This window comes from Chrysemys picta, chromosome 2, assembly GCF_011386835.1.
Source record: "Chrysemys picta bellii isolate R12L10 chromosome 2, ASM1138683v2, whole genome shotgun sequence".
NCBI classification, from domain to species: Eukaryota; Metazoa; Chordata; order Testudines; family Emydidae; genus Chrysemys; species Chrysemys picta.
In genome coordinates, this window is record NC_088792.1 from 279,748,641 (window position 1) to 279,773,339 (window position 24,699).

At 42.9% G+C, this 24,699-nt stretch overlaps 1 protein-coding gene across 1 annotated transcript in view; it reads right to left on the bottom strand.

The window, feature by feature from the left end:
• The window catches only part of KCNK9 (potassium two pore domain channel subfamily K member 9), a 122,169-nt gene that overhangs the window by 95,892 nt on the left and 1,578 nt on the right, over nt 1-24,699 (bottom strand). The gene's annotated exons all lie outside the window — the stretch shown is intronic.

Consider the following 24,699-nt stretch of genomic DNA (forward strand, 5'->3'; position numbering starts at 1 on the left):
ACTGACTGTTCCTATGAGATTCTGGCTGTGTTTGGAGTGATGTATGGAAGAGTCCTGAAGCAAGTTAGAAACATAGCTGATAGATTAAGACCTCATGCAAATCAGCGTGCTGGAGAGAAGGGATTTTGGTTCCTATGTGTCCCATAGAAAATCCACCTGCCAGCCTCTCCAGCAGGATTCCTAGAAAGTGTCCTCAATTCCCACTGAAACCAGATGATCAGGCCAAAACCCTTTCATGGGTGTTACAAACATCACAAACTGAGGCCCAGTTTTGCTGACCTTTGAATAATTCAGACAAGCATAAACTCTTGGCTCCCTACCTGAGCTTTTGAACGTTACCCATCACTACTCACAACATATCCAATATGGGCTGCTCTTCCAAATAACACACTTTGCTATATGTCACCCATCCTACTCACCTACCAGATTGTACTTAGAGTGGCAAGTCTACAAAAGTGTATGGGTCAGAGATCAGATGAAAGACGAGAATGACCATGGGAAACAGGTAGAGATGGAGTCAACCCAGCATTGTGGTACAAAGGGAATGAGTCTAATGACTGAATGACATACTCTGCATAGTGTAAGAAAAATTAAATGCAGCCACTACTTTCCTGAATGGGGAAGTTGCAGGGGATGTGGGCTATACCCACTTCTCCTCAATTAGTGGTATTGTTGACTCAGCTGATCCACGCTATGCATGGATTCAATGATTATGTTCCCAGTATGCTTAGACTAGATAAGTACTGGCAAGATCTAGCAGTTGGCAGTATGTGGGTGTGTGGAGACCGCCCCCCACCCCCACCCAGCATGGATTCTTTGTTCTCTGGCCCTCTGCACAGTGGCAATGCAGTTTTCCTGTTGTGTCTGAGGCCTTTTCTGTTCGTACTGTAGGTCACAGCATTTCTCTCAGTTAACAATATGAAGAGGTTCTACTCAGCTCAGTTTATCTCCCCTTTCTCGCTGGTTTGTCTGCTCTGGATTCATTTTCTCATCCTCTTTGTCCATATGATTTTATTTTGAAGATAGCCTGTTTGAGCCCAAATCATCAGGCCAGTACGGTGTAATTATTAATTATTGGTTACTTATTATTTAAGTGTTGCCAATTAACTCACACAGTGTCACAGACATGTTGTGATGGGTGTTGTACCTATTGTTAAATGTATCAACATTGTAACAAATCTGTGGCCACATGGGACGGTATTGCTTGTCCCTGTGTTGCTCTTGGAACTTCATAGCAACAGCGGGAATAGAACCCAGATCCCCCTGCTACAAATGCACTACAAAAGAGACTCACCATTAGCGTTATAGGTCTATACGACACATATAGAGCCGTTGCATGTATACAGTCTAGCTAGTTCATTACAGTACAAAACACACTGTATGATGCAAGATAATACAATACAGCAGCAATTCAAAGAGTTATACATTATGTCAATAGGCTTTTCTAACTGTTGGGGTTATTCTGAATGTTCCACCCTACTCCATTTTCATCTGCAAATTAAACCCTCCTAGGAGAGAATCATCCTATGTTTTTTTTAAAAGACTGAATTGCTCATGCACCAGGAGATTGCTGACAATAAATAATGAATTCGTTAATTTGATTAAATGAGCATTTAGTTTTCCCACTTATTGTTATCATTGTTATACAGTACCATCTACAGGCCCTAACCACATACCTAGAGGCTATGCACTGTACATACTACACCTCTACCCCAATATAACGCTGTCCTCGGGAGCCAAAAAAATCTTACCGCGTTATAGGTGAAACCGCGTTATATCGAACTTGCTTTGATCTGCCGGAGTGCACAGCCCCGCCCCCCCCGGAGCACTGCTTTACCGCGTTATATCCGAATTCGTGTTATATCAGGTCACGTTATATCGGGGTAGAGGTGTATATATGTCTGAGATAATCCCTGTCCTGAAGACTTTACCATCTGTATAGACAGACAATGAGTGGAAGAAGGGAAATGCTATTGTGCCCATTTGACAGATGGAGAACTAAGACAAATTGAGATTCTGTAATTTACCCAGTGTCAGGGAAACTGCAGCAGATCTGAGAATTGAACTCACAACTCCTGAGTCCTGGCCCAGTGGGACTCCCAAAGCCATGTGTTTTGTTCCCTGTTGAAAGGGGCAGGTCTTGAACATGGCAATGGTTGAACTCCTCCCAACATCCTTGGGAAGGAGTCCCAGGGCCTTGGGCTCCACCTTCATCTCCTTCAAATCTGAACCTACCATCTGGGAGTGATATTTGACACTATCAGCATATTATATGGTTAAATCCCATGGGCATGAATGGAAGGTGGCTCTGATCCTGCTTACAGGGAGATGTGGCGGCCATGTCCACACCTGGGAGGAGAAGTAACATACACACACATAGTATATCCTGCTACTGACACCCTGTAACTCATCCATCCCCCAAAAGGCCGATCCCTTTCCTGTCATTTGCATTTTCATTCTACCTAGCCATTTGCAATAAAAGGATGCCGAAAGGCTGCATTAAGCCAGCCAGCAGCCTCTGGCAAGACAATGCAGAAGTTAACACAGCCTGAGATGCCAGTCACCCCTGCTAGCTCCAAACAAAGGCAACCAAAAAGGTACTTGATTACTGAGTGATTTTCCTTCAGCTTTTGAATTTGTCCTAGCATCATTGGGAGCCATTGACTTTTCATGGACTTACATAGACTGTTCTCTCTTATCAGCATCAGACCGCATGGTTCCTTGCTTGTCAGCCTGGTATTTTTGCTTTGCAACAATGTTGCTGGTAAAGCAATTAACATTTCATCTGAGTTCTTAAGTCAAGCCGGGGTAAAAGCATTTGGAAAGAAGAGAGCTGTTTTCAGCAGGAAGGGCCATTGGAGGCACACCGTCCGACCGTTACACAGCCAAATACATCAATGCTTAGCAAAATCAAATAGGTTTACACCCAATAACATTTGTGATAACTTTTGAAAGTGAATGTAGGGCATGTAAATGGTACCAGATTGTTGGTGTTGGCAGCAGGCATCCTCAGAACAGCTAGACCATGGGCAGCAGTGATGTATGGGCTTTCAACCTGGGTCCCAACTCCCAGAGAACTTATGACCACCCTCTGCCTCTGTATATAGCTAGATGGGTTGAGGGTCATGAAACTATGCATGGAGGTGCCCTGGAATTTTTCCTCAGTTGTAACTCGGGGTCACAGTATAGAAAAGGTTGAGAACCCCATCCTAACCAATATGTCTTACTTAACCCTGACCTGCATGCACCACTGTGCAGGATGAGAGAGTAACCCATTTTCCGTCCTCATTCAAACCACAGCCGCTTTACTGAAGTTGCCAAGACGGGGCACCATTTGAGGATGAGATGCACAGATTCGTGCCAGCCAGGACAGTGTTTTTTTGGTAATACAGTGGATTTTGATATGGAGACCAAGTCACTAGGAACTGGAGTGACAGCCTCCAACTCATTCCACAGAGATTCCCAAACAATCACACACACTCCCTTTCTTAGAAGCACAGATGCCTATATATACTTAATAGACGCTTTAGTCATGGCGTGAACATGTTGGGGGGGGGGAGGAACTAAATATTCCAATATATAATTTTCTCCTTTCGGTTTATTAGATTATACCCTTGTTTAAGAACTAACTGTTCTTTTACTGTGTGTCCTTTTGGCAACCATCTCTACCTTGCGACATGTGGGTGTGCATACTCCCCCAAATTCTCTTGCATTTTCACTGCAAGTTCAAATGAAACACAGCTCAGAAATTGTACTCTTGCAGACCAGGCACAGGAGTATTTTGAGCAATTAATCACTAAAATGAAGAAAATCCAATGACTGGCAGTGTGGAGGAAGGAAAATTGTTAACTCAGAGCACTACCGAAACGTGCTCCACATACGCAATCCCTGAAGCAAGCAGCAAGGCTGCCTTAGCTTTGACTCGGTAATGACAGCAACTGAGCCCCATACTGTTTGGGGCTGGGCCGTGTACTAACCTGGAAATTCTTATTCAGTACAATCTTGTCATGAGGAGGGATTGGGGTAGCTCCTTTCAATGAGGGGCGGGGGGACATTCTGTTCTCTTTATCTCACAAGGAAAAAAAGCAACCACTCTATGGTTGTTTTTATTACTCTAGTGTAGAACGCGTTTTAATGCAGAGATCTCAAAGCCCACTGCGGAGAATATAAGTATCAGTATCCCCACTTTACCAACAAAGAACCTGAAGACCAATACATTTAGGCCATGTGTTTTTAAAAGTGCCCTCTGCATTTGGGTGCTTCCATTTTTGGGTGCCCAACTTAAAACACCCAAATTTCTGAGTGCCCACAACTCTAGCTAAGGTCTAGGAGCAGCATTTGGCCTTGGCTAGGAATATTAGAACCCATAATTCACCCCCTGTGCAGCTCCTGCAATGGTTGCAGGAGAGGATGCTCACAGTATATAACTCCGATGCTTTTATTACCATGTCATCTTACCCTGTTCTGAGAGAGGATTGTCTTTCTAATATTTCCTACTGTTGGTATCACCAATATAGCTCCATCACTAGTAACGATGGTAGAAGCAATATTGTAGATCAGCCATCAGAGTTTTAACTACCAAGTCACCTAAAGCTCCAGTACTCTGTCAACAGTATTCTGCCACCCATGGAGCTGCACTGGTGCCACTGTAACACCAATGGATCCCGGTCGTCGGTGGGCAGGATCAAACCTGGGGCCTCCTGGAGCTTAGTGCATGAGCTTCTACCGCATGAGCTAAAAGCCAACTGCCTCTTAGCCAAGGCTGTAGAGCAGACTCATTAACTCTCCCTAAGCAGTTTCAATGCCACTAGATGGGACAGAACAGCACACCCAGGAGGTGTGTGGGTTACACCAGCAACAGTGGGAAGTTTGATAGGAAAATCAAGTCTAGTGTAGAATACTTGGGCATAAATGCCTGTGCCCTGTCCACACTGCATCTTCCACTATTACCTCCACTCCTGGAGGATGATGGGTTTTAATCTTCCTAGTGCAGAGAGAGTCTTTGGCTCACCTATGTCTCTGCCCCTTACACTTACAACACACCCTCCCCCAGCACAAGTCTGTTCATTAGTCCACATCATAGACGCCAACTTTTCCAGGCACCGGTGGGTGCTCCACCCCGGCTCCGCCCAGCCCCCATCCCAAACCCTTCCCCAAAGTCCCGGCCCCAATTCCGCCCCCTCTCTGCCCCTATTGGACCCCTTCCCCAAATCCCCACCCTGGCCCCTCCTCTTCCCTGAGCACGTCGCGTTCCCCCTCCTCCCTTCCTCCCTCCCAGCGCTTGCCACCATGAATCAGCTGTTTTGCAGCGGCAAGCACTGGGAACTAGGGCGAGAAGCGGAGCCGCAGCACGCTCAGGGGAGGAGATGGAGGCGGAGTGGAGGTGAGCTGGGGTGGGGAGCTGCCAGTGGGTGCAGAGCACCCACCAATTTTTCCCCGTGAGTGCTCCAGCCCTGGAGCACCCACAGAGTCAGCACCTATGGTCCACATTCAGTGCCTCCTAAAAACTCACCTCCACCATCTTGCCTACAAACGAGAGGTGGAGGGCATAAACAGGTCAATAAATGACCATCAGCATGTACATTTGCCTTATTGAATAACCACATCCCTCCTCTCTTAGTCATGTGTGTCCTTTCCATTCCCTTCCCCACACCTTGTCTGTTTATGACCCTCGCCTGTTGGGTCATGTTGTAATTAGTCTGTTACCTCTTTGGGGCAGGGAACCATGCACTGGTCTTGTAAGTCTACAGGTACACACACCTCTGGGTGCTTGAAAAATAATTGTGACCCTCTAAGACTCTCTGAATGAGCACTGCATCCAGATCCCTAAAGCAGAGAACTTCGCACATCAGAAGCATGCAAAGAAGAAAAATCTCCATTGTGCAAGTACTAGTCCTACAGGCATTTTAATACAGGTCAAACAAGTAATAATTGGTTCTAACTGACACTCCCACAAGTGGTGATATTCTACACCTGCAGGCAATGGCACTCAGGTGTGAAATCCTCACTTACCATGGAAAACATCAAAGAAAATCAAAGAAATTACTTCCATTCTGATCATTCCAGCCACATGAATGGGCACAAGCAAAGGCTGACATATGATAATGTTGCCGGCACAGAGGCCCGAGGACAGCAACAGCGGGGTTCGTTGCCCAGTGTGCTTTGCACCAATAAACACACCAGGTGGAGAAGCAAACAGAGTTTATTTGAGATCTCAAAGAGGTGCAAGAAGACAGGCAAGTCTCAGATCAAGCACACCAGCAAAAACAGTTTTCTCTTCTTATACATTTTACAACTAAGCCCCGCCCTCTTCTCCCCTTTCTACCCCCCCACCCCTCCCTTTCTTCCCCCTCCCCTCTCTACCGAAGGCATGTTTATACATTTAAGCAGTTAAATCATTTTAGCGGCTCTGAGTCTAGCTCGTTAGCAACTTCTCCCTGAACCGTTATCTGGTCCTGTTTCCCCTTGATTTATTATCTCCTCTCCAGCTATAAACATACAGGCCTCATTATTACTACTTGGTACCTGGTATAAGGGGAGTTGTAACTTATAACTGGCTGTTTACACATTCCAATTTCTGCCCTTGGCTTTTGAGGCCGATTAGAGTTTAAACATGGAAGAACTTTGGTTCACTAGGCCTACTGGCATCAACAATAAGGTGTCCAGATGTCCCGATTTTACAGGGACAGTCCCAATATTCTGGGCTTTGTCTTATATAGGCACCTAGTACCCTCCCCCACTCCCTGTCCCAATTTTACACACTTGCTATCTGGGCACCCTAACATATGAACACCAGTAGGAAATATTTTTCCAAAAGTAAAAACAGAGGAGTGAAAATCATCTTCCTTACCTGTCACCTTAAGAATATCACCTTTCTCTCCCCATTTGAAATCCCTCGCCTGGCTCCCTCATTTCCCTCAAGCTCCTTGTCATCACCTTCAACATCTTACGTGGTTCCGCCTCCGTCTTGTCTCTGATCAGGTAACCCATTGCCCCACCTGCTTTGCCAATGATGCCAGCGGTCAATGCCCGTTGGTCTGCTTCTCCCACAAATGTCTCCACGCGTTCTTTCCCACAGCTCCTTATGCACCATAGACCTTCGTGACTTAATCTGTATGGCTACACTACCGTCTCCAGCCTAAAAACTCTGCTGCTGTTATTCCACTGATGTCAGCGAAACTGGACAGCAACAAAGTTTGCCCTCTTCTTCAAATCCCTCCTCAATGCCCACCCCTACTGCGACACATACAAGATATCTGCCTGCCAGCCAGTGATGACGAGGGTCAGTGGCAGTGAGGGAGAGCTGATTTCATATATTTACATATTTAAGTAACAAAAAAAAAAAACACCTTTCAAATGATTTGGAACCAAGTAGCCTATGTAATGACATGAACTTATTATCATTCCCCTTGTGCTCGCTTCCCTTTCCCATCCTTTTTAACACACACTCTTGTCTCATTTCAAAAGAGATTGTAAGTCCTTCAAGGCTGGGTCTTAGGATAACACTTTCCAAAGTTCCTAAGTGATTTAGGAGTCTAAGTCCAGTTTTCAAAGGTGACTTTTGCACTTAGGAGCTTATGTCTTATTGAAAGTCAGTGGAATGGGAGTTAGACGCCTAAATATCTGAGGATCTGGGGCCAAAGTCGCTTGTTTTTTAAATGGGACTTGGGTTCCTAAGTCAAGCTTTTGAAATGCTTCCCTATGTCTTGCTTTACGTAGAGTGCCTAGCATAATGGGGCCCAATTCTGATGGGGCTCTTTGGGCAATACTACATATAATAATAACAACAGATCCACGTAAACAACAAATCACTACGAGTGACAGCTGGAAAATCCCACTACGTTTAGAATTTACTGGAATCTATAACACTTTCAAAAGAAAAACTAGGCAACAAAGCTCTATCAGTCTCAAATTCGCATTGCTTCTCTGTACAACTAACAGAGGCAGGACTGCATTGGCACGTTTACTACTTCACGCTGTCTCCTGCTCAAAGCACTTTGCTGTATTTGCTTTTGGTTTTATTTCATCTTTCGGTGTAATGAAACTTTTCTGTAACCAAAATACACAGGGCCAGATTTTCTTGTCCTGCCAAGAAACACCTAATACCAGTCCAGGGTGGCAAAGATGTCTTTAAGCTGACTTTTCATTCCCCAGTGCTAAGGTCCATTGGTCCAGCCTTGAATGACTTTTATATTAGCTTAAGGGAAACAACAACATAAGGAAGAATGGAAGTGACGACTCCTCCGTTACAGGAGTGATCTCCAACAAAGACATATCTGTCTGTATGTAATTAGATATGGATATAGTGCTAGCGGATGGCACTCAAGAACAGGCAGCTTTCTTCATAGGTTTTGAAGGACCAATAAAACTTGTTGTTGTGCAATGCAAATGGCTTCTTGTGTGGAGCTCTTAACATCCTCAAGACAGAGCACATAGTGTCTTTCCCCTCTGGAACATGCTGCAACAGCTCTGCCTCCGATAACAGCCATTGGCCTTGCACAGACGCCTATCAGACGTTAACGGTGCAGTACGTAGAAAGCAAAACCATAAGTTACACAGCTACATGTGCTACCCTCCTCCCTCCCTCTCTGTCCAGAAACTCATCTTGTTCCCATTACCACAGTATCTAAGCACCTCAGAATATATCTCTGAAGTGTCAGCCACACATGGGGAACCGCGAAAGAGAAATGAAGTGAGTTGCCCAAGGTCACCCAGGAAGCCTCTGGCTGAGCCAAGAACTGAACCCAGGGTTCCTGCGTCTGTGCTCCAGCTACTACTAGGCCATTCCTCCAGAACAGCCCAGCGTCCCTCTTACTCCATGAGCTTTGCCACCAAATGAAGTTAGTGGGAGTTTGCCTAACCAAGGATCTCAAGTCTTGGCCCTCAGCTTGTTGGGCTCCAGGTTAACCAGCTGGCTGTGTACATCACCGCAGCCTATGACTGTGCTTGGCAGCTGGAGGAAGCAATTCTATGTGCAGGGGGGTGGGGAAATCTGTTTGCAGTTGGGGAGAGGATCTGGAGGGAACCCACACTTGGGATGCTGTTCAGACTAAGGTCTGCCCGTCAGACTCTTTCCTGTAAATCAATAGACGGAATCAAAGTGAGGTGACATTACAAACGGACACCCCATTAGGAGCAGAGAAAAGATCAAAGAGCCTTGAAACCAATGAAGTCTCTCCCTCCCAGTGTTTCCTTGTGCATGGTCATGGAAGATACCCACAAATAGCTGCCCCTCTGACCCACTGGGCTTTATACTGTTCTCCCACTGGTGTAAATCTGGAGTCACTCCCCTGAGGTCAATTGATTTACACTGATGTAAGTGAGATGGGAATCGGAAGCACCCTGCATGCAGCACCTTCCCTCTTAGCCGCTCTTTCTGAGCACAGGCTCTATGGAGGTGGAGTCTAGTTGCCTAAGTTTTATTCGTGCCTCAGGCACTCTGAGCCGCAGAACTTACATCAAGGACTGCAGCAGCTGGGAGATGAAGGGCAGGGGAGAGGAGACAAAAACCCTCTCTCTCCCCTTGAAGATTAAAGACTGTGGGCCTACCAAAGTTCCTACCCCAACTTGTAAGAGAAACAAATGGAGCAAGTCATATTAAAAGATTTTGTATAAAAGAATATGTATGTTGTTTTAATAACACTAAGAAAAGCTGCTCTGGCCTCCCCTATCATGCCTTGGTACCTACACATACAGAAAACTAAAAGGACTGAAAACCACCACAGCCCACCGCTTTCAGTCTCAGAGAATCAACTGAGTGAATGATTCTAATTGTTGATCCACCTGATCCTAGTAGAGAATTTATGCTCAGTCCTCCAGAGTAGAAAGACACCCATGTCTTCAAAGTCCCTGTCAATATGTGGTGCAGGAAAATCCCTTGAGAACGTCCAATTTCGTGATCAACACACCATTGTGCATGTAAGCAAGACTCGCCATTCCAAGGAGACCATGGACGGGCCCACAAGTTTGATCCATATTACTTACATACCCTATATGGTTCAGTGCCAATGGACCGGTATTTTCTTTTAACTCTAACATAACTTCCATGGAGAAGTTTTGTAGCAGGCTCTCTGTGTTAGTTAGCACTGTGTTAATCAGCATTGAAGGGCCAACAGGAGACTCTCTTGCTCCCTGAACTGACAACGGCGTTGATGCCCATGGAAAAGGGAGGAAAGGGAAGGGAGTACCTTGCTTCCATCCACAACTAATCCCTCTGGTTGATAGAGGGTCGACTTGGACAAATTTTTCTGGAAGTCTCCCATGCCTAGAACAGCAATGGCGGAGATGGAAGGCATGGAGAGTGAGAGAGGAGAGGAGTGAAATATATATGGGAGGGGAAAGGGGGTTTGCTCACGGCACCACAAGGATTGCAAGGGAACCCTCCAAGCAGAATAACAGCTCAGGAACACCAAACTTTTAGAATGCAAAGAACTAGAAGCCCATCCTCTCCTGGACATTCTGACCTGGATTCTGTTCGCACACCAGTATAAATCAGGAGTGACTCCACTGAAGTGGCGATGACACAGGAAACACCAACTGTTGAAGAGCTAGTTCAAGGGTATTAGTCCATAACACTATATGCCGTTTAGAGTTATATTCATGCCAACACTATTGCTTTCCAGTTTCTTTGTGTGGGGCTGGTCAACATGCATTGTTCCATGAATGCCCTTTGGGAGAAAAAGCATGTTCTGGTCTCTAGCCTCTCCCTCTCTCAAATCCTCTGTCCAAGGTCCTGCTTATTACATACTGGCCCTAAATTCTGTAGCAAGGCCCCTGGAATTCTGCATTCACCACAGTGCTGAAAACTGCACAGAGTGAGATGTAGAGAAAGACCATTTTTAATTAATTATATGGAACTGTATCGATTTTGTTGTTTACAGAATATTTTTTTTTTGTTTTTAATAAAACTCTGTCTGGGAACATTTTCTAGTCATTGCAGACAGCTCCCTAACCTCCCATTTGCTGCAGGAGCCGGTACTGATACTGTAAAATTCAGAGGGGGGTTGTCTTCAAAATTTAGGGTCAGTACGTCAGATTCTGAACTCATATACCACAGTGTCAATTCAGAGTTACTCCACAGAGATAAGTGGAGTTGGGCTGGATTTACAATGAGGTAACCAAGATCAGAATCTGACCTAGTATATCAGACCCCCTTCTTTTCATCAAGAGGGGACGGATGACTCTAGTCCACTCCTTCTGGTTGATGGAAGGGGGCGAGGGGACAGAGAGGCATAGGAATGGAAGCAAAGAGGATAAAAGACATTATACTGGGCTGAGACATGTAAGTAGAAGCTAGCATTTGGTGGTGGGACTAATCGATAAGTCAATTCCATCGCAAGCTCAGGATCTCATAGTGCCTTGAGAAGAAGGCATAGAAACTAATTTGAGAGTACACTTAATCTCAGCCACTCTTGAACAGATTCTTTCCCTTGGGTATGCACTGACCATGCTTGCTTTGTGCTTTCCATGTCTTATAGCTGAAAGTGTGGCCGTCAGCTCATCCTCCACGCCAGTGGAGAGGCTTTCCCAGATTAGAAGAAGGTGAAAGAGAACATTTGATGACATGTTTAATGAGCTTATGAACACCTCTGGGACAGCTGACACCAAGCAGAGAGCACGGAGGATTTCTCTCTCTGAAAACTGGCCATGGACATTGGGAGCAGGAGAGAAGCCCAGGAGAATGAGTGTGGCATGCAGCAGCAGATGCTGAGGATTCTGAAGGAACAAACAGACATGTTGAAGCATCTTGTTGACCTTCAGGAGAAACACCTTGAGGCTAGACTCCCTCTGCAGCCCCTGAAGAATGGCATTCCTGTATCACCATCCTCCTCCTCTCCCAAACATTCCAGGAGATGAGCAGGGGAAAGCTATATTCCTTCCACTCAACACTGGGGGAGGCTACTAGCAATAAAAGTGCACATACAATGATCTTTGACTGCCAAGCCCACTGTATTTAAAAGACAAGATCACTGTGTTTTTCCCCTCCAAATTTTATTCTACTGACGGTCCAAGGTTGCATCCTTTTTCTGACCTTTCACTTCCAATATGTTTGTGCAATAAAACTCTAGGTCCTGAGAATTAAATAATCTTTATTACTTCACATCATGGGAGAAGAGGGGGAAGGGGAGGTACAGGAAAACTGAGGAAACAGAGGGGATTTTCTGGAGACAGAAACCCAGCAGGCACAGCAAGGTTCACGGAATGGGAAGGCACAACTCAAGAAGCTGCGCACATTACTGTGGGTCATTACTAAATTGGGTTTTCAAAGCCTTCTTGAGATGTAGTGATCCATGCTGCGCTCTTCTTATTGCCTTGGTATCTGTCTGCTCAAAATTAGCAAACAGCCTATCCACCTCCAAGCCCCACTCCTGTGGAAACTTCTCACCCTTTGCCTCACAGATATTATGGACCACACAGCAGGCAGCGATAACAATGGGGATATTGCTTTCACTAATGTCTAACCTAGTAAGCAAACTACACCAGCGACCCTTTAAACGGCCAAAGGCACATTCCACCACCATTCTGCACCTGCTTAGCCTGTTGTTGAACTGCTCCTTCCTGCTGTCCAGGTGTCCGGTGTATGGCTTCATAAGCCCTGGGAGCAAGGGGTAGGCTGGCTCTCCCAGGATCACTATTGGCATTTCAACATTTCAATGGTTATTTTGCATTCTGGAAAGAAAGTCCCTGCTTGCAGCTTTCTGAACAAACCTGTGTTCTTAAAGATGTGGGTGCCATGCATCTTCCCTGACCAACCCACATTGATGTCTGTAAAATGCCCCAGCACTCAGCAGCTCCCATGCTGACATCTAAGGCCAGATTTTCAAAAGAGCCCAAACCCCAATATGCATCCAATGGGCTGAGCTCTTTTGCACCTGTATTGTATTAACGCCAAAGGAAGCCCTTGTACATCTATCCAAAGATGAAATAGATATTTAGCATATAGTGCCCAGAGTCCCAGTCCCTTAACTGATCAATTCCAAACAAGCACATGACTTGTTAACACAATGGTACCCCTCCATCTACATAAAAAAACCACGCAGGGGGAGAAAAATCTACATAACCACATTTTTGAGACATACTTTAAAAACACTCTGATTCCTTCCTGGGCAAGAGGAACTGGTTACTTTTGAATAGTAATTCAACATTCTTCTGGACAGCAGCAGCATTTTACCAGACCAAGGGCTGTATTCTGGCTGTTGCACGTTGCAGGAGGGGGATGGAGAAATGAAGCACCTAAGCAGCAGGTACTGAAGCACTGCATGCAGAGGACAAAAGCAGGCAGTATGCTTCCAGGCGCACTGGAACTGCAGAATTACGAAGGCCGACAGCTACATCCTGTGAAAGTGAGCACTTCTCAAACAGCCAGCCTCCAGCTTCTAGTGGAAGAGAAGCAGGGCGGCATAACCTACCAGGCCATTTCTACTTTGGATGCGGGGGTGCAGTCTGGCTGAGTTATCCTCATGCTTTCTGCTAATGGACCACAAGCCCTGGCCTTTGTCTCCCTCTGTGCTGGTGAGGATTCATAGATTCCAAAGCCAGAACGGACCATTGTGATCCTCTAGTCTGACCTCCTGGAGAACACAGGCCATAGAACTTCCCCAAAAGAATTCCTAGAGCAGATCTTTTAGACAAACATCCAATCTGGATTTAAGAATGGTCAATGATGGAGAATCCACCACGACCCTTGGCAAATTGTTCCAATGGTTACTGATGCTCACCATTAAAAATGTACACCTTACTTACTCAGGGAAAGGAAGGGCTCCATCCCTGCCCCTCTCTTTTACCCAGACACACGGGGACACCCAAATTCTAGCCTTCAGATGGCAGCTGTGCCAACCAATACCTGCTACCTTCCAGTCAACTGTGACTGCTCTAATACATGAGGTTGACTGAACCATTCAAAACCACATGCTCACAGGTGGTAAACACCCCAACTCCATTGTAGGCTAGCAAATGCCTAACTGGAAGAGAATGATGTACTAGAAAGATCTACCACAGAAACTCATTGTTAAGATAAGGTGGGCGAGCCTAAGAACTCATCATAAAAGGCTGAAATACTAGTACACTTACTAGTGGTTAAGAGTAAATACTTCATCAAAACACCAGCTTCTTCCTAAGTACAACAGGAGCTGCTCAAAGCCAATTTGGAGCACAGTGCGCCTTTACTGAGAGTGAGTGAAGTTATTTCACGGGTTATAAACGGGCTCTGGTGCATTTGCAAGGAGGATATTACAACAGTAGGGTCAAATTAACCCCTGAAGGAGTTAGACCAGGGATCAATATGGCCCACAGAGTGTTAGCTACTAGAAAGTAGAGGAGCTGTGCATCTTAAATGAAAAGCCACATTGGGGTGGGTGTTTGTGAAGAAAAAAAGAAAGCAGCCATTAGAAATCATCTCTAGCTATTGCTTCTCAAGCATTAAAATAGCCCCTGAGTTGTGCAGTGCATTCAGGAGCTGGCTTGTAATATAGCTAATTTGCCTCTGTTGGCCTACATAAGTAGGTATCAGCTAATGTTGTTTCCTCTGACTGGCGTAGTGTGGTCATTAAGGCAAATGCATTGGTAGTGAAGCCCTAATTGTTTTGGAAAGTACCCTTTAAATAATAGCCCTTTTATTACCAGTCATGATCGGTCTTAAGAGCAATTCATGTACTTAAGCCCTTTGCTTTCCAAGGCCAGATGCTCACATGTGTGCAGACCAAAGGCGCTACAAGGAAATTCGGAAACTGATACTGGACAGGTATTCCCTGATAAAGTTACCATCTCCCTCCTTTTTTGTGATATCTCTTACCACACAAAGCAACATGGGAAGGGAGGCTGTGTGTGTATGTTTGTATGCGTGCACATGCACATGTGTACAACTCAGATTCCCCAAGACATCAGTGAACACATCTTCAGAAGTATTTTGGTCAAATTCTACCCTCAGCTGCCTGTAAGCAGTTCCTGGACATGAATTCAAAGCCAAAATGTGTCTCTTGCAGAAGGAAGGAGAACTTATTGTTTCAACTATTTGTTGCCTGAAATGAGCTTTATCTCATTTTAACAATAATTGTTCAAAGGTGCAGAAGCTAAAAACCTCCCAGAGAAAATCCACCTTTGGTACGATCTGTAGCAAGGTGCACAGTGGTTCATGTATTTTCAAGAAGAGTGTTGGATGTGAGAGATGGGCAACCCCTTTCAGATACAATAAGAATCTCTCCTCTGCAAAACCTTGCCCCTAACTCAAATCAAACCCAAACTGAGCTTCTTTTGGGTTCAGACATAGTTGATTAACATTTATGTGCCTTATTTTTAGAGCCCAAATACCACTGAAAGGACATACCTACACAAGTAGAAGCAGGAAGTACCAGAAATCTCACAAGTAAGCATATTCACAAGATGTTTGGATAGTTCAGAGCAACATCAGAGAAGTACTGAGACTTCGAGGTTCTTCCCTGATGCAAACTTCCAAAACTAAGAAGGTCAACTATCACTACTTCATGGAGAGTCCTATAGTATTTCAGATACAGTAGCTTTATATTCATAGCCTTATGTATTCCCCAACACTGGGGGAGGGATAGCTCAGTGGTTTGAGCATTGGCCTGCTAAACCCAGGGTTGTGAGTTCAATCCTTGAGGGGGCCACTTAGGGATCTGGGGCAAAATCAGTACTTGGTCCTGCTAGTGAAGGCAGGGGGCTGGACTCGATGACCTTTCAAGGTCCCTTCCAGTTCTAGGAGATGGGATATCTCCATAAATTTATTTAATTTATTTATTTATTTATTTAAATTCTGCTACAATGTCCCTAGTTTCTGCAACGGACTTCATTTAAATTCCAAACCAGAGCTTTCATGAATTGTTGTAATTATTGTTACTACACGCACCATTGTTTTGCTCTGGATTAAATCAGGCCTGTTCCCCTGTGTACCACAGATCCCATACTGTTGACAGCTACTGGGGATTCTCCTTTGGCTCAGGTGGTAAAGGGCTGTGCTTTTGAAGCAGGAGGAGACAAAATCTATCCTTGCTGCCCCGGCAAACTTCCATCATAACATACAGCAAAGTGACAACTGCAAAGCTCCTCTGTAGATTTGTTAAAATACTGCCTTTGTGTCACAACTTCCATGGCAACAGCCTGTGATGACTTAAACATAGGACTAGGACATTGCTGGTAGACACAGCTAAAAGAGAAGGTAGGTTGGAGGGATAAAGCATGCCACCCCCTGGACCTAAAATGTCTTCATAATAGGATAATGGAGACATACAGAAAACTGCTGGCACCACCAATTGCCTCGAGAATAGAATTTCTCTCTCCAATTTCCCTTCCATATGAGCTTTAAGAATTTCCGCAGGTTGAGGGACAGCACCATTTGCCCTGATCTGACCTCTTGTACTATACAATTAGCTGTTGTGGGTTTAATTCGTCACTCTGTGTATTATCAGTCTCAGGAAAAACACGCCTTTCCAAAGAGACTGCCGCATGTAGCAAAGAGAGCTATCATTTTCAATGATGGCAGAGCCTAAGAGACCATCTGCTGCCTGTCAGATCCCTATAACCCCACAGTGAGCGTGCTCTTCTACAAGATGCTCTTCTCGGTTGTGCTGCTTCGGTATGATCCAGGAATCAACTCACGGGACAATATAAAATTCTTTCCCTCTTAATCACGCTAACAGGTAACAAATACATACGTGCCCCTTAACAGGGAGTTGTCATTCATTGCAATGCCCACATCATCTCGATAATGCAAGCAGTTAAAAATGGAGAGTGAGCTTATCACCCCTTAACCAACTGAACGTTGCATAAGCCTCCTGTGGCAATCTGCCCGACATTAAAAAAAGTTTATGTAATTCTGCAAAAAAAGTGCCAAGAAACTTGGAGGGGTGTTTTCTTTCCTGAAGCAGAAAGGAAGAAAGTGCATATTAAGCTTTAAAAAAAAAAATCCACTATCTCAGCTGATCAGAAGAGGATGTTAACTGTCAGGCAATGGGGAACGAATGCATAATATTTTTTTTTAAAACAACAGCAAAAATAAGCATCAAAGCTCTTCTTGCAGATTTCTCTCTGTCGAAAGTTGGATATGTAGCTTAATCCCTCGCTCCTTGACAAAAGGTTCACTCTAATCCTAGCTGTAAACTCCAAAGACAACATAAGCTCAACCTCAGCAAACCACGTATGTTTCTTTGTTGGGGGGAAAAAAGTGCATATGAAAACTGCACTTGTACAGCAAGAACTCATAACAACAGGTCAATAAATCGCTTGCGTTCCCTTCTTTTAATGTCTGTTATTTGCTTTACACTCAGAGAATTCTCTTGGAGTTTGGCTGCTACAGAATGTGGCTCCTTGGATCACGGAATGTATGTTGAATAAGGACCTGATGCAAAGCCCACTGAACTAAATGGGAGTATTTCACTGGCTTCAGGGGGCTTTAATCAGGCCCTAAATTTCCAGACGTCCTAGGATCCAGGTAATATAGGCATAGGGTGCCACCCATGATCTACTGCGTATAGTGAACATGTACTGCAGTCAGTAGCAACCTGTTGGCTCACGTCAGAAGCAGAGAGGACTATGACTGATTAGCTCTGCATCACCAGCAGATGTCCTTGATGGCCAGCTTGTATTAGGGGGAAGACGGATAATTCATCCAACCACAATCATAACAGAGGCTGGGATTTTCAATAAAAGTACCTAGCTCTTTAAGCCTTCTTTTGAAAATCCCTCCCCAAAATAATAATAAAACAGAATAGTACGTGCCCATCTCTATATAATATGGCTGTATTTCCATGCATAGATTCTGCTGCTGTCCAGAACCACGAGACCCAAGTTAGAGAAGCTTGTTTATAATATCATGAACTCACAACGAATGTATGCCTTTGGTATACCCACATTCGGGAGAGGTACTATTTACCTGGATATAAACTAGGAAAGTTTGTGTGGTGGTGTGGTACCATGAAAAACAACTAAATATCAAGGCCCTAAAATTGAGACATCCCTCAAAATGCAACCCATGAAAATTTCTAATGAAAGGTTTGGGGTTTTTTTGAATGATTCACAAACAAAAAACTGGACTTTGAATGAAAATGGCCTTTGAAAACATATGTTTAACTGAGACAAAAAATGTTGACATTAAAGATTCATCATGTTTTCCAAGCCTCCACCCCATAATAGATTAATGGAAAGAGTAGGATAACACATACTGAATATGCTATTGAGATATAAAAATGAAGAACTGTTAAATGGTAAGGTTAAGGGCTCTGTTAGCTAGATTTTAATAAATTGTAATTATGTATAGGGAACAAGTATAGACAAGGTAACACTTCAGCCAAAGTCTTGCCTGGCATGAGTGATTTGTTTAAAATGACGTTATTGTTGGTGAGATGAGTAATATGTCATGCCGGAAGATGTAAATAAGAGCTACAAAACGTGTAATGATCAGTATAAAACACGCTTTGTCTGGGAAGGCTCAGGAACAGAGTGACATAGAATGACATGACCCAAAAAGTGCAAAACCACCAGGAAAAATGCAGAAGTTGGGTAAACGAAGTCTGCACATACATCATGTATGGGATACTTAAAAAAATCAAGGGGTGATGTGCTAAAAGTCGACTGGATAAAGATTAAGTAATCTGTAATGTAGAAATGGTTAAAACATCTAAGTGAACAAGGCTCAGATTGGAAAAAACACTGATGCAGAAAGTGAAGGAATGGGACTGAAGGACTCGACCAAGGGATCAGAGAAGGAAACAGCCATCATGAAGGGAATGTGAAAGAACTTCCCAGTGCCCAGAATGTGGTAACTTGGGCCCATTCACCTATTCCATCATGTCTGTTATTATTTGCTGGCATCAATAAATTTGTCTGACAATAATTCTCTCTGAAATTGTACAAATAAAGGCAAAAATTGATTAAGCCTAAATCGGGTGGATTTATGAGACAGTTTCACACTTTCACCTCCAGCAGTGGTTTGGAGGCATAAGAACAGGTTTTGGATCCCCCTCATCTCCAGTTCCCATCCTGGCTCTGCTAGTGAAGCAGTGTGTGACTTTAGGAAAGTCACTTAACCTTCCTAGCTCTCAACTGAGGAGATTTTTTACAAGATTTACCAATCCCACAGAAGTGCTGTGAGGGTTAATTACTGAATGTTTGTAGAGCATTTTGAACATGCAAGGTAATATATGATGTTTGTTATTCGTGTTCCAATACAGCATTGATCACACCCATCAATGTTTACCAAACAATGGTCCCCAGCACAAGGATATGAGCTCCTCCTCTAGGGAGCCAGCACCCTGAACTCCTATTGCCTTTGGTAGGCGTTAAAGACACTTAGTTCCTTGCATGAAGCAAGGATCAGATGAAATAAAAACAATGGGCTCGGTCAAGGGCTGGCTTTCCATTGGATAACTTTCCTTTGGCTCAAGTCCTGTACGCACAGGGTCCTGACCCTGATCCCACTGAAATCACTGAAGTTTTGCTTTTAATTTCAATGGGATCAAGAGCGGGTCCCTGGTTAAATCAACCAATGAGCTGTCTCTTAAGCTTCTTTTCCTCCTCCCGTATTTCTCTTCCTCCCTGCTTCTTTTAACTTCCCCATCAATGCCTCTGCTTCTTCTCTTGTTCCCCTTCTTTTTCCTTCCTTTACACTGGCTTGGTAGTTTGTCCGTTTAATTTATACCGTGATTTTGTTTTGGCATTGCGTAGTTATTACACAAAGTGAAGTATGGGTGTACAAACACAGACACTTATAAGCCATTCCTAGGAACGGTGCACAAGGAATTCAGACACTCGATGTGGGTATAGAAAAATAACCAAGTATATTCAAAGACTGTACAAGAGAGAAAAACAAAGTGTCACTTAAAAGATCTTGGGCTTTCTTTCTCCATGGAAAAAAAAAATTTACTGAGCAGGAACGGCCCCAGCCGGCCAGGGCAGAAAACATTTTCACAACCCCCCCCCCCATCCCCAGTGACCAAGCCAAGAAAAAGATGTCCTAACCACAGCCAACAAATCAGTGGATTAAAAGAAAGAGGGGGAAAATTGCAGAGGTATGGAGCCCCTTGGAAGATGGCACCCAGGCTGATTGCCCTGCTTGCCTGCCTCTAGAACTGACCCTGATCCCAAGGAGCATCAGAGTTTGTGAAAAATAGAAAAAGGAAGAAAGTGAAGAAAAATTAAAAGGGAACAGAAAGGCAAGGAGAAGAGAGAGAGAAAGGATGCCAAATGCTAAATAATAATAATAATATTAGTCACCCATTTCTCAGATTTGTATCAAGGAGCTCTGGGGACAACAATCACCAAAGGCTAAGGGACTTTTGGGTGTTTCAGAAACCCAACTGCAGCCTATTATTGTATATATAACTTGGGTAAGTTATCCTGGGCAAACATGGTTTAAGATCAATCTAAATTACATTTCAGCCTTCTTCGGAAACCGTTTTAAAATGGGTCCTGCTAACATGACTGTAGCATGGTGTGGACAGTATGAAAAAAACATTTTTCTTTTAATAGACTGAAGAATTGTTTCTAAAAACATGTTAACAAAGTTGTGACCTGGCCACATTGATGGCACAACTGCGTTAGCAGAAAACTATTTTTAAATGGTTTCATGCAGTTGGAAATATAGTATAGATAGGCCTTTTAAGATTCACTGAACCTATTCTACAGTTGTATGGATACCTGGAGTTGTATGGATACCTATTCTACAGTTGTATGGATACCTATTCTACAGTTGTATGGATACTACAATGTGGCTGACTCTGCATGTTCATGTACAATGTGATCATATCCACAGAGTTCTGCAAGTTGGCTGACCTCATTGTTATGAAGGTGCAATCAACAGAGACTACAAGTCTCACAATCTAATACACTGGGCCAGATCTCTGCTGGCATGAATTAGCAGAGTTTCATTGACTTCAAAGGAGCTATGCTCATTTGTTCCACAAGTGCATGTGGCCCTCCATCTTGAGCTGAGTGTATTAAAGAGGAGAGTGGCTCCAATCTGCTCTCCTTTATTTAAGTTAGATATGGCCTTCATGCTGCTGGCAAGTTGCTGATGTAGCCGTTGGCTGACCAAATCATGGACTTCTGTGTTCTATCACTTCCAAGACCTTTCCATACAAGGATCTCAATGAACTTTACAAAAATTAAGCAAACAAAGCTTACCCATCCTTCTGCGGTAGGTATTATTATGCCCATTTTACAGATGTGTAAATTGAGGCATAGAGCGGGTAAGTAGCTTAAATGCTGTCCTGAACAGAAATGCATTTAAGTGTGCGTTTAGCTACTTCCTTAAATCTGGGGCCAAACGCTCTGTGAAGCAGCTATCTGTTGTTTGCAAAGCATCCCTATCAGTGGAAGCATCATCTACTGGGTATTGCAGATACTGTACAGCCTTCTCCAAAAACACCAAATCTCTGTTGATCAGAGTGTTTCAATCTCTTCTCACAGTAGGCTGTGGACTGAGTTCAAAAAGTCAGAAGGTCATCAAGCTAGAAAACCAGCTTTTTTGAGACTCCCTCTGCACATCACATGCCATGTCTGCATTCGGCTCTCGTTACTTTATGCAGTCACTTCTTTTTTCCAAAAAAAGAACATCCTCAATCTGTTCATTGCTTTAGTTCATTTTAGGGCAACATAAACAGCTTTCAGTTCTTTACAATCCACACAAGCCTTCAGAAATATTCAGTGTTTACTAGGGCTCTGTAGTGTTAAATCAAGTATGACTATCACCCTTAAAAGCCTAAATGATGGAGTCATATCTATACTACTAACACATTTTGACAGTGTCACCACCTGCCTAAGTAAAAACAGTTTTCTCACCACTGTAAACCTAGAAGATGGAGTCACAAGTTACCAGAATTTCTTTTCAAAAGTTGGCATTGTTATTCGTAATACCCAGACTCTTAATTTACTCAATGGTATAAACTACAGTGTATCATTTAAAAGATAAACAGCTGGAAGGAATACCAGATTCATTCATTCTCTCTCATCCTCTTGGCCTGATAGCTGGAAGTGGATGGGAGCTGATATTAACGACGTGAGAAGAATCCTGAATAAAATCAGTAAGTGTTGAAAGCCACGAGTGTCTGATTACTTCCTTTGACCATGTGAAAACTTTCTCATAATTCTAACATGACAAAAACTTCAATAAAAAGGATGTTTCTATTCTGCCACTGGAGTTTAAGAATAGGGTTACAGAAAATCGTGATGTTTGCTCTTGCTAATTCCTTGCTAGAGATATTAGAAAACAGAAGTAAAATAATATTGTAATCTGAGTTTGGGAAGATCTCCTGGGTAAAGAATAAAAATCCTCTTTCCATTTACTTGGTACTCTCAGATTCCTTTATTTAGAACTGAGATTGACAAGCTACGCAGACCAGCAACTAACTACTACTGCAAGCCAATAAAAATAAAATGATCTAGAGAATACGAAATTAAAAAGTTGGCTAAATCTTACTACTGCAACTGACTTGGAAGGTTTTTAATTATTTATACTTCAGTTAAAATAGATCTTTAGTGATCTATCTTTAAGATGAACTAATGAGTTGTGTTTCTTTTTATTGTGGAGTCAAAATTTGGCAAAATGTGGATACTGCAGGACATTTGCTGCAGGGAGCTGTCCCATTCAGCACCATATTTGTACAGTAGACATTCAAAATGAAGCTCAAAAATACAAGTCAATCTTGCTTTCATTTGGGTCCTTTTTCTAAATAAATAGTCTCTACCAGGCTGACAGTCATTGTGATCATCAAAACTAATTTTACAGGGGCACTTAATGACTGGGCCGTCTTCGTTAAAACAGTATGTGCTTCTTGAATTCTACCTGGAAGGTTTTGAAGGAAGAATGAGATGTGCATGCAAGCAATGTGTGCAAGTTTAGAATAAAAACAGGAACAGCAACAGAAGATTAACCTGAACAGTTAATATTTCCGCACAATATAAGAAACAATACCATAGAGGGAAAATGCTTTAGTATTTCCTTTCAATGCCCAAGAACTTTTTAAGTAGACCAAAATTGAAAATGAGAAGCTTTTTACTGGACAATTAATCTTTTTGGATGAACAAGTAATGTATCCACAATATTTCAGCCACTCTAATTTTTACAGACAATTGTTATAAAAGATAACATCCCTGGGCAACTTATGTTTTGAATGGATTATGTGAAAGACAGAGTAGAAGAAAAGTAAGACCGATATAGTAACTAATTTATTAATAAACTTTTGGAATATTGATCACATATCCTGCCAGACAATATACTTATAAATACTTGTTAAGGTATTTCCACGTTGTGTCTTTCCACTGCATTGTTTCTTCCAGCCCTTGACGACTGCTATAGATATTGTAATGTTAAAAGAATGCTGACTTCCCAGAGTGCCTCAGCCCACTGACAAGAATGGTACCCAATGCGAGAAATGGGTACATGTCCAAGATTTTCTTAAACGTAGCTAAACTCTTCATTTTAGAAAACACCTAAGCATCGTGTAACTGACATTGTTGACTTAATAAACTTCAGCCTTCATTTTAGCAAAAGAAATTGGACTCTTCTGTAGTTTTTCCATTACGTCATTTCTATTGTATCTCAAAGGAAAACATTGATCCAACTTTCCTCAACTTCGGAAGCAAAAGCAAGTTTTAGTTTGTTTCCAGGCAAAATATTGTTTAAGGAAAAAAAAACTCATTTACAATCCTTCATACCCATTACCAGCAAAGCTTAGTGACTGTGAAAATATTTAACTGTTGTTTACAGCAGGCATACAAAGTACAGTAAGTAAACGGACACGTGTATATAAATCATATAATAATCCATACAGACAAGATAGTTCAATGTTTTAATAGGCACTAATAAAAAACTAAAAGATGCAAAATTGGGGAGAAGAAATCCCACTGAACAAAACAGGAATCTAGTTCTAGCTTTATAGAGCATGCACAATAACCGTATATTGCATGGCCTCCTATGAAATATTTATGTTTTCTATTCATAAAAAGATGTCTGGCAGTGGGGGAAAAACTAATCAATGAGATAAACAAAAGCAGAGACTATCTCTTAAAAATCTCATCATCTCCATAAAGAGAAGTAGGCTTCACATTGTCAGATGATCTTTCAAAGAAAATGATTCGCTGCCCCAGGTAAGAAAGTCAAAATATAGATGTAAGTAAACACTTTTTCCTGACAGCTCAAAGGAGAGTGGATATTCTGCTGAAAACTGACAGTATCTTCAGGTGGTAATGTGCAAATTTGTTGTAACAAGCCCTAAACAGTCAAAAGATAGTGTCTGTCTTTATTAACAACAGTAAGCTGCTCTTTCATGTCCTGTTCAATATAATGCACTATCAACCATTCACTGAGCTGAAGTGACCTTCTCAGATCTCTACAAGATGTTAAAGAGGAAGATGCCCTGTGACAAGGACATATCAGCTGCCTTATTAAATGCAGCCTATTTAGTATAAAACAAGTAACAACGTAAACACTATACAGGCCAAAGCAACAGTGCAAGACATAGTTTCATCTGTAGATTACAGTCTTTAGTAGTCGGCCTGCTTGTTTTTATTTCAGGAAACAAAACTTTGTTTGGAGCATGCAGTTTTACTGGGGTGAAATATAGAACTGCAAAATGACAGCCTGTAGCTTTGTCAACATAATGTCACTCGACAGTCTCTGGAAACTTCATTTTGAAGTTGGGTAATGAATAAGGGCGAGCGATTGTCTTTATGTTTGTTTAATTGTTTACC